The following is an 11,893-nucleotide window of genomic DNA, read 5'->3' as shown; positions in this document are numbered from 1 at the left end:
AACCCCAAAGAACAGTTGTAACATGTGCATGCTGAGAATCCAACAGCATACCCCCAAAACAAACAACTTTTTACCACACCACACTTATCCTCAGCTAGACACACTTGCATGTCTAGCTATCTTCATCCAGGTGGCCTCACTGTGACAGAAAGAGCAATACTGTTAAACCTTTGAAAAGGCTGAAAGTGCAGAGACGTAGCAGATCACAGGATAAGTGGTCAAGATTAAAAACAAAACTGAATAATGGTGGGGGATTTTAACAGCATAAATATCTGAATAATCAAGAAACGGGAGGAACTATAACAATAACAAAGACTTGTTGTTGTAATCTTCATTCTAATCATCTTTCTTTTCCCCTGGCATGTCTAAGTGTTTGTGACTTCTGCCTCAGCAGTCCAAATGGGGGCTGCTGTGACAAACCAAATGACAAAGCCAGTGACACAAGTGAGTCATATTAGGTTGAATATCAATTTGTGCGCAAACGTGTGTGTGTCATATTGGAGTGTGGGTGCTCACTCACTGTGGTGGTTACTATTTTAAAAATAATGCTTCAAATGATGACTTATAGAAACTGCACACACCCAAACCAACAAGTGTTGATCTGTCTGTCTGTCGGTTGGTTTGTTTGTGCATTAAACTGCATTGTGCTTCATGGTTTTTGTCCACAAATTCTTTTGATCAGCACCTCATTTACCTATAACTTGTCAGCATCAAAGCAGCACATTTTATTCATCTTTTCAAATATTCAGTGTCTGTCACCATTCAAAATGAGTTTTAATTAGACAGCATCATTTGATGTAATTTCTCAGCAGGTATGGGGAGTATTTGCCCAAGATCATTCTTGTTTGTAATTATCCAGGGGATTAATCTGGTGTATTCACCACAGGAGCCTGTTGCTGTTGCATTGGCTTTGCCAGCCAAGTCATTAGATACACAGTCAGTGGGCACCAAACAACAGTTGGGTCTCTCCCACTCTTGTCAGCTTAACAGGGGAGCAGGATGAATACTGGCAGGCTTTGCAGCTTATATTTGGCGCATATGTCCAAGTGTGACCTCAGAGAGCAGTAGCAGTTTTTGTTCGTCCGTCTCTTTCTTTCTGTTTGATGAGTACACCTACTTACTGCAAATGCTGAAGAGCCACTACGCAGACCGAAGCTGGCGACAAAAGTGCTGTTTTCTAGGCCTGCTCATATCTATCAGACACACCTGAGAGATCCGAGGTGCACAATGCTTGATTCATTATATATCCAAGAACAAGCAAATGATGGATTGTAGCAAGATGTTCCAGACCTATTTATAGTTGATATTTAGATTTATGATAGCCAAGTAGCCACATGTTTCCAAGGTAAACGCCACACCTAACTCTGTGGCAGACAGGGACAGAGCTGCAGATGTCTGCCTGACAAACAAGCAGTCACCCCCTGAGACCCTCATCTCTCTACGCCTGCTAATTGACTTGTTATTGATCAATTCAAAGACAGTCTGATTTATGGGAAAGAGGACTTGTGGAGACAGCCACCTGGCATGGAGCAGAGTGTTATGAATGTGAGGAGCAAACCCTGGGAGACATAGAGGCTGCAGTTTAGGAGGACATACAGGAGTTTGCAATGCACCACTGAACTGACACCTTGCAGTTGGTGGGGGTGTTTGTTTGTTTGTTTGTTTTTCATTTTTTCCAGAATGCAACAACAGCGTGTGTGTGTGTGTGTGTGTGTGTGTGTGTGTGTGTGTGTGTGTGTGTGTGTGTGTGTGTGTGTGTGTGTGTGTGTGTGCAGTTGAATGACCATAAAGCAGGTGTGTGCTGAGGGAGGGGTGAGCAGAAATATGGCTGGGCCGCTATATACTCTATATTTGAGAGAAGGGGAGGTGGTGGGGGAAGATGGGTGGGAGGGGCTGCTGTGCGTCTGTTTGTGAGTTTGCTCTGGTGTTTGGGGGATTATGCCGAAGAACAGTTCAAATAAATATAAAGTACTTCCTACTAATCCATCCTGAGAAACTTCAGAATGATCAGAATCAGAATCGTTACTTATGGATCTATGTGTACAAAGCACAAGAACACACAGAGAACTAGACGGACAAAAGAACAAGAGGGAACGTGTACTGGGTGAAAGACAGAGAAAGGGGATATAGTAGTGATCTTGTGTAAAGGAGCTGCACAGGATAACAGGCTTAGCTCAGAATGGAGAACACAAAAGGGCTTAGGGCTGATTGCATGCTGTGACAAGGAAAGGGGGAAAGAGATCAAACCTTCCAGGAGAACTATATAAGCCAAAAGTCCAAAAAAGATCCCCTGACAGCCCAAGCCACATAGCAGCTTAAAGAAAAGTGTCAATAGCAAAGATGGACAATAGATGAATTCCGCAGAAGCACTGGTAGCCTACTTTCCTCACTGGGAATAAAATGTCAGCAATGTCCACATTTGAATAGACTAAACCAAAATTACTGCATGATATTTCAAAATGTCATGAAGAATGTGTGCATCTTTGTGACTGCATCGAGGTAAAGGGGGCATTTCACTCCCATATTCCCACTGTGTTATGGAATATTAAGCGTTTAGTATGCAAATTCTTATCTGAAATTTCAAAGCACGTTCAACAACTTCTTCAAGCCGATTCTCAGTAAGTCACCTCCTACTGTCCATTTTTTCCATTCCTCATCCGGAGACATGATTGGGTAGATTAATACTCAAAGAGGTAGACTTCAGTACGGAGCTATTCGTCAAAGCTACCTGCCAGAACAAACCCTTTTCCCCACTACTCATATTCCCCCTCGTTCATCTCCGCTGTCTCTCCCACTCAATGTCTTGTTTTCCTCTGCTTGGCCCTCTCTTTTCAGGTTTTGTTAATAATCAAATGTGTTATTATTCCAATGAGGTGATTAATTACCACCCACCCTTCCCTCTGTTCCACAGGTTAACGTGCTTGCAATCACAGAGTGACAGCCATCTGAATGATCTCCCTCAAGGCCTCATGTGACCTCATATTGCTCGCCTGCATTTGTTGTTGGCTCATCCCGACTACTGGAGCTTTAACAGAGAGCAGAGAAACACAACAACATCACAGCTTCTACAAATAACATCCCCCACAAGCTGCTGACAACCTGACACCCCAATATCTTCCATGTCCTGCTTTCCAAATATTCATTTTATTGGATAGTCTAGTCTTGGGACCATATTAGTTCATTCCAAGTCTTGCAGTACCCTGAGGCACTGCAGTTATTTTGGTTTTGGACCAGTTCCATTCGTCTCTTTTGTTCTGGTAAGTAAAAACAATGTGAAGAAGAACTTAAGCTGAAACAATTGAGAGTCACATTTAAGAACCATTTTTCAAAGGAGGGGAAGCTAATCCTATTACCAACCCAATATTGGATAGAGAGAGGGGTCAATAATATGCAGAGATTGCAGTGTGAATATAGTATAGCAATCTGAAAAGTGAGACCTGAGTAGACAATCCAAATGGATGTTGATCCACTTGCAGAAAATCAAAAGAAACCCTAAGCCAGATTCAGGAGGAGTAGAGACGAGTGGAAAATCAAGACCAGTGCCTTTAATCAGAATAACAATGCTCTTTAATTCTTTGTTAATTAAATGTAGATTTCCCTGATTGAAGAGCAGTGCTGCTGATGCCAGGGGACCTCCAGTCACATAAATATCTACTCACTGAATTTGTCTTGTTTAACCATGCATTAGTTCTCTTTTCCCAAACTGTCTGGTGCTGGTTTACACAGAAGGTCTGTCAGCTGAAGGATAGTATCTCGCAAACAACTCCTCAAGATTTCAAACGTTCTGCATCCTCAAAGGGAGGATTTCTTGGCAAATTGTTAAACACCTTCATAAGTGGGTTACATCCAGACACTTTTTAAAAGAAATGAGAGTAGTGGTGAATTCTCCGCTTCTAAATTTCACACCATTTCTCTCTTTCCTGGTCATTCTCCCTGTTTCTCTTCCTCACTACCTCCCTCCCTCAGTCCCCCTACATCAATGTAATGAGCAAATCATGGCCACTAGGGAGAGATGTAGAGAGAAAAATTGGTCCCATTATGTGTCAAGCTGTGTGAAAAGAGCAGCGCTGTTGTCTGTCAACTCTAACCCCCAGCTGTCCCTGGTCTTAACTTCCAACCAAACACAAAGAGGTCTTTTCCCACACGTAGATCTGCTTATTATTTCCCCGTCTTTTAACTAAAAAGTCCATTATAGAAAATGCCAGGACAGCCATGCCCTTTTCTGCACCAGCTCTGGCAGAGCTCAGACAAGGGAACAATGGACACAGTAACACACGCTGATTCAGGGCTGATTTAGAGTGACTGGTCTTAAACCTGACTTATAGAGTACAGTAATTATAGGAGTTGAAGGGAGGGGCTGTTAAAGATGCTGTGGTTAGGTGGGGGCATGTGTATGGAGGCTGTTGTCATTTGGCAGCCAGTCCACTTGGAGAGAGAAATTACTATTCGAGCCAGAGCCTGGGTGGTGGAACATTTATCAAACAGTCATCAGAATGATTCACATGATCCAGTGGGGAGCCATTATTTCACCAGTCCAGTCTCTCAAGGCAACCTGCTAGTGGCAAGGATGATGACAGCTATGGGCTTTATAAGCACAGGAACAGACATATAGAGTAATTGTTTGAGAACAATAGTTTAGAAAGTCCTATCTCTTTTCAAAGACTCATATGTAGTCTGTGGATTGGACTAGACTGAGTGGGGAAAAATGAGCAGTTAAGCCCAACTTGGGGGCATATGGCATTTCACTGTAGCAGAACACAGAGATGCCTCAGGTAGGGACTGACAAACATGTGGTCCCTGTAGTTGCGGGGGAGAGTAACTTGCACTGAATACATAAAGATCACAAATAAACAGACCATCCACCTGCTCAGCAACTGTTTTGGGACCTTGTAGAAGGTATTGATACAGTTTTTCATTTGCTGGCCTGGCAGGTACAAGCAAGTATAACAATCTCTGCATAAGCAAATAAATTCCTAAGTGAATAGGGAATAACAGAAAGAAGCAAGGCAGACCTCTGGAAGGCTCCTCATAATAAGGATGATAAAAATGCAATTCTTCTATTCATTTTCCCCTCACTTTTCCTTAACGTGCGTTCCCTTTTGACTCCTCTGGGATGCACATCATTGTAATATACACAGATTTTCATTTTGTCCCTTTTCTGTGAAAGACCTGCGGGATAGGCAGGGACAGAGAGCGATTGTGACTGTTTATTTAGTCAGATCATCTAACGTGTGCAGAACAGATTTGAGCTGAAGAAGAGGCCATCTACACGGTGGCAGCTGCCACCAGGAAATAATGCAGGATGATGACTGAATGATTTAATGAACAATGCTGTCTCGGAAGTTACTCCCTCATTCATAAATAGCTTCAACATTAACGTCATGCTTAACTTGCGGAGATTAAAAACCGACAATTTAGATGCTTATGAATAATCCTCATCACTGATAGGTAGAGTGTTTCGTAATGATAGCACATCTATTATGGTGAAACATACTGTACACAGCCCCATTTTGAAAAATGCTGGGGCTCTGTGTAAAATGTAAATAACAATAGAATGCAATAATATTCATATTTCTTATGTTAAATGTTTCATATAAAACAGTTAAACTGAGAAAATGTACCATTTTATTTAAAAATAATTATAATTTTGATGCCAGAAACACATCTCAGAATAGCTGGGACAGGGCTATGTTTACCACTCTCTCATCTTCTTTTATGTGCAAGCACCTGGGAACTGAGGAGACCATTCGTGTGGCGTTTGGGAGAGGAAATATCGTCACATTGTTGTCTGACGATTTTAGCTGTTCAACAGTCCTGGGTCATCTTTGTCATGTTTTTTGTGTCATGATGCACCAAATGTTTTTAACTGGTGAAAAGTCTGGACACTCTGCCACTATGAAGCCATGCTGTGTAATAGTTCCAGTATGCAGATATGGAGAGAAATGATCCATGTCTGTGGAATATGTGTTCAAATGTGTAGCTGATGAGATACTCAGATCTACAAGTGTGAAAACTTCCACATGCTCTCTCTAGAGAGCAAGTCAGGGCATCACTAATGTAAGGAATCTGTGGGCTTTGACTGTCTAAAATTTTTATGGCAAACCAGGTATTTTTATCCTAGCAAAAATGTTGGGTGGGCAGAAAACTGACAAGCAGACACTAATCCCATCGGTCACAATAGCGACCCCCAAAAAACCTCAGCACTTGGAAAGTTTTAAAAATTGTTTCTGAATTATGCATCAACACCTTTTAAGCAAATATTGAAATAATAAATGTTTATTCCCTGACAGTGCCACGAAAGGAAAATATCTCCATCAAAGCCACCAAACAAAACTTTATTAAAGTATGTTAACATAAAGATAGGGGCATTTGTTTTGGTACACATCAAATCTAGTACTGATGTTTATAGTTACAGTGATTCATCTTCGTTCAGTGTGGTCACAGAATGGCTAAACAGGTTATCAACAATAGTGACCCAGAAAAACACTTAAGCAGTTAAAAAGTCGTAAAGATGTTTCTGAATTATGCACTGATGCATTTTAAGCAAATATTGAAATAATAAAGTGTCTCCGTGAAATATATGCAGTGTCACATGTTTAGCATATATTCTCCCACGACCAGAGTTGTTTGTTCGCCGTCTGAACGATGAGAAAAAGTCTCCATCAAAGCCCCCAAAGCAAAAGTTTATTAGAGCACGTTACATAAAGATGGGACCATTTGTTTTTGTGCACATCATGTTTGACTTTGTTCTGTGTGGTTGTAGAATGACTAAACATCTTATTGGCTATCATTAGTGGCCGGCAGGATAATGTAGCACACCCTACACACACTTAAACAGACTGATCATTCTTTTTCTTACTATCACAATCACCAAGGACAGCGATTGTGATAGTGTTGGGTCAAATATGGAGTATGAAGGGGAGACAGGCTATTTGCCAACCAGGCTGTTGAATGCATATGCCAAATTCGTGTGAAAAGATCATGACAGGAACAACATTATCAGTGACATTGACGTCCCCCTCCCCACACCTTCTCCCCCATCCCTCTCCACTGTAAGTGATGAAGTGCCAAAAGCCTCTATCTACCATAGGGACCAACCACAAAAGCTGCAGGTAGCCCCCGAGATACTTAAATTCCTCCACTTGAGACAACAGCTTGTTCGCAACCTGGAGTGGGGCACTCCACCCTTTTCTACCAGAGAACTGTGGTCTCACACTTGAAGGTATTAATTTCCATCCCAGCCACTTCACACTCAGCTGCAAAACACCTTAGTGCAAACTAGAAGTCTTTGGTCAGCGAAGCAAGCAGAAGTACATCGTCTGCAAAAAGCAGAGGTGAAACCCTGAAACTGCTGAACCTTCTGCACCTGCAACCTGCACCTAGAAAATCTGTCCATAAAAACCATGAACAGAAATGGTGACAAAAGGCAGTTCTGACTGAGTCCAGCAACCAAGTCTGACTTATAGTCAGCAATGTGAACCAAACTTGTACATGGTTAATGGGGGCTTATGAGCACTGGATACACCAACACCCTTCCTGAAACTTCATCCACCTGAAGCACTGCCCTGGACACCCCAGGAGACATGTTCAAATTCTTTGCTTTAAATCCACAAGTTACATGTAGACTGTTTGAGAAAACTCTCAAACACTCTCAAATATTGTTGATAAGATATAGAGTTCATCCAGTGTTCTGTGACTAAGATGTGTCCACACATTTGCTCCTGAACCCAAGGTTCAAATAACAAACCTCTCCAGCACCCTCGCGTAGACCTTATTGAACAAGCTGAGGAGTGTGATGTCCCTGAAATTGGAAGACATGCCTTCCTGTGTTGCTATATAGTTTGGTAGAATCACCTTAAAGCCAACTAAGGGCCACTCCATGGCCTCACCAAACTCTTCCCACACAAGTTTTGCTTCAGTTATTGTCAGATTTGCATTCTGTATTTGTCAGCTACTTCCCAATTCCCTCAAGCTATTCAGTCTCGATAGGACTCCTTCTCAAGCTTGACAGCTCCCTTCATCTCTGGCGTCCAGCATCCGGTTGCCATGCTATTTCCATGACTGCCATTAACCGCTTTACAACTGTAACTTTGTACATCAGTAGATGTATGGCTCATGGTCCATTAATGTCCCCAGCATTCCTTGGAATGTTTCAAAGTTGTGCATCTGCTAGATGTTATCAGTGGACCCTTACTGTGTGTTTCACCATGCCAAGCCTGTCCAGCATCCTCCATCCACCACCAATATTTATGTTCAGTACTAAAATGTAATAATGCTTTTTGTGTTTTTTCTTGTTTTGTCTCAGTATTCATATCAGGACTAAAAAATAAATTTAAATTTTTGAGTTTGAGTTTGAGGGGTTGTCATAGTGTTCTAGTTTAAATATATTAATTCCCACACTCGAGTCTCACAGCTGAAACATTATTTACACTTTTTCACCTACTTTTCCATTTAATACAAAAAACTGTCACTGAAAATTTTGAAAAATTCTGGATTAAATGGGTTAATAGCACATTATTTGCTAGGTTAAAAGTAAAGTTCATGACATATTTTTCTTGTTATTGCTCCATATACTGCATTAAAATCCATGAGGTGTCAAGATAGTGAGTTTTTTTGTCTATTTTATCATCGCTGCCTGCCTTTTAGACTTGTAATTATGCACAATAATTTTTGCAAAGATTAAAGCAACAAGGTTTCCATGTCTTACATTCCTCTACCTCCTTTACCACCTCATGCCATTCATTGTCATTGTGAAAAGGTGTGTGACTCCCAAGTAGAGCAGAGCCCATTATCGTAAATAGGCCAGTAAGTAACTTCACACAACGTCTCCTGGAGGCTGATAGAATATAGAGTGCGCAAGCATATAGAGTGTGCAAGCTCACTCTATATGCAAAGCAGAAACACACTGTTAAAGAAACTGGAGCCAAGTGATTATATTTGTAATTTAATTTCCTTGATCACATAGAGATAAGAGAAGAGAGAGGATACAGCTGGCCAGGGATGACTAGAGTGACGAGAATGTGACTACGGCTTTATTGTCTAGACCGAAATGTCCAAGGCGACACCACTTACGAACAAGGGTACCGCTGGGCAAAAGGGGTAAGCCCACAGACATCACAAGTCCAAACTCAAAGACACAAAAGCAAACTTGGTGGCAGAGACAGCAGAAAGAGTCTGACAATACAAAAAGAAAACCCCAAACACACATCTTGCACTTAAATTCAGTGATCACAGAATGATCAAGAAACTCCCTTTTTTCCCTTTTCTAAGCTCTGCTACTGTGTATGTCTTCTTGTAACCAGGTGGTCTGGTCCAGTCACAAAGAGCAATGTCTCATTGCAGATTCTGCAGGCAAGACGTACTGAGCGGCTGCGAGAAAAATAACTGAAGGACACAAGGTGCACTCTCATGCACCCTCTCTCTTTCTCACTCCCACTCGCTCCCTGCTTTACTATGAGATTGTAGGACTGCAGACATCAAATTTCCTGACTTTTCCATTTTCAAAGACTGTCCACTTATACTGATGACAATGCAGTAGAGGGCACAGCACTGCAGTGGTCAAACTCAGATTTAGAGCTATAGCAAGAGCGCGGTGGTGAGGGATGGAGAGAAAGGTGCAAAGTTCATTAAATCTGACACTACACGACACGCACAGAATACAAGGACAGTGTGAAACTATTTTGTGACATCTCAAATCCTCTCTCCCCCTTTGTTCTCGCCTCCTCTGATCTTTATGTCTGTTTCTCCCTGCTGTCTTGTCTTTCTGTGTATTTCCTCAGTGTCTTCACTTTGAACCCAACAGCATTAACCTGTCAGGAAAGTTACAAATGTTCTGACTGAATTATGCAAACCACGGAGAAATAAAACTGCAAAAAGCATGGAGTCCTAGCTTTATTTCATAATTCACCACGCTCCCAGATCGAGCCAAATAAAACTTGACTTATTAAGTAGTCCGGCACATTCTGGCTCAAAACCCTGCAAAATATGCTTGAGAATATTAATCACACTTTGTATACCTTGCAAATCAAAATCAAACACACACACACACATGCAGACATGCACAGACTTTTTGTGATTACATTACTCATCAAATGAAAGCAGTGTCTCCCCCATTTCACCAGAATTCTTTGCAAAAGTCAAAACGATAGGTGTTACACCAGCACCACCAAAAGGTACAAGAGAAAATAACAGTTTTTGGCGATTCTTGCTCTCTTGGGGGTTTTTTTGTTTGTTTTTTTCCTTCCTCTGCAAAATTCAAACTTATAGCTCTGAAAATCAGATTAAGAATGCGCGCCTTGGCACTCTGTGACGATATTTATTTATCTCAATGAACACAAGCACAGGCACACAGCATGGAGAAACACATACTTTATGCTGAGGATTGGCATAGTGGCGGTGGAGCATAATTAGTAGGACATGGCTGTATAATTGGACTCTAATTGATATGAAGAGCAGTGGTTTAGCCCAGGTTATGTTGTACACATGCTGCCAGCCACAGGCAGGAAACACTCAATCTTGGTGCCATCTTCTGATTGATGTCTCTATAGCAGATGCCCTTCAACAATCAACACCCGCAATCTTTCTGTGACTATCTGGCCACCTGTCTATCTGTATGTAACATCTTCTGCTATTCATCTGTCATTTCTTACTTTGTGCCTAACTGTCTCACTATCTCTTTCTTTCTATCTCCATATTGATTTGTCCTGCCTTTCTCTGAAGGCATTCGCAACCTTTAGTCTGATGCTTTCAGGAGGGTAAAAGAGCAGCATTTGTAGTGGTGGAAGGTGAAAAGGCTAGGGTTTGTTTATGAGACACTGGCAGCCATGAAAGACTGTGTTCTTTCAAGTGCCCAGACAGCATCTACTGAAGGGAAATAAAAGCAACTTAAGATTAAAAGAAAATCAATTTTAGAAGTGCTTTTATTTACAAAGAAAATGGGTTACTAAGTCTCTCATTTTAACAAATAATGTTTAAAAAAAATGTTCTTTCAAAAATAGCAACTGAATCAAGAGAGGCACAGCTGGATACAAGAGGTTGTAGTGAATTTAAATAATTTGAAGATAGAATGAGGAAGCTCTTTGGAACAATTCTGTTCATGGATCGCACGCTGATGCAACGTGACCTTCAAGGACATTCCCCTCATTTACACAGCAATTAACCACTACCCTGTTGGTAAATTGAAAAAGAGACAAAAATCCTCTTTGGATTTAATAACAAACTCATTACCAGGGCCCAACAGGGCGGAACTGCCTTTTAATTAGAGCAACACCTGATTAACGCCCAATTAACAAAGCCAGAGCCACTTAATTCTCCCCCACTTTGGCAGGTTGAGAACATAAACATGAGCAGTCCAGCATCTGAGCGCTTCCTTTCCTCTTGGGAAGGTGTGAAAGAAAGTAAATAACGACTTGGGAGGCAGTTTGCTGTCTGGTGCCCCAAATGTTCTGCAGAACCAGCAGCTGCATGCAAGAAATGAAAGAGTTTTTCAAAAAAGGAAGCAGATGTAGGACTTGCAAGGGAAGAACTCTGCTTCACTACACATTCAAGACCCACGGGCTGGTGGGCAACTGTCCAAACAAAGAACCATAGCGCTCAACCACACAAGCTTCTGCTTCCCTTAAAAACATCCAGATACTTTTCTAAAAGGAACAACGCTTTTTAAACTGTGAGTTGCTGAGGGTTGCTTAGTCAGGATAAAAGCTAGAGTCTACCACAGGCAGACGAAGTTTTGTTGAACAGTTACAGTACAAAAACAGTTTGGATATGTGCCTAGATCTTTTTTGTTGCTCTTTTCTATGGTATACACAGGAATGTATACACACACACACAACTGCTATTTAACTTTTAAAAAAAACATGTAAGCTGCTACGTGTAAATAAAACAGAATCGAATC

Source organism: Aulonocara stuartgranti (genome assembly GCF_965226115.1).
Source record: "Aulonocara stuartgranti genome assembly, chromosome: 7".
Classification (NCBI taxonomy): domain Eukaryota; kingdom Metazoa; phylum Chordata; class Actinopteri; order Cichliformes; family Cichlidae; genus Aulonocara; species Aulonocara stuartgranti.
Note: the sequence above shows the minus strand (reverse complement) of the source record.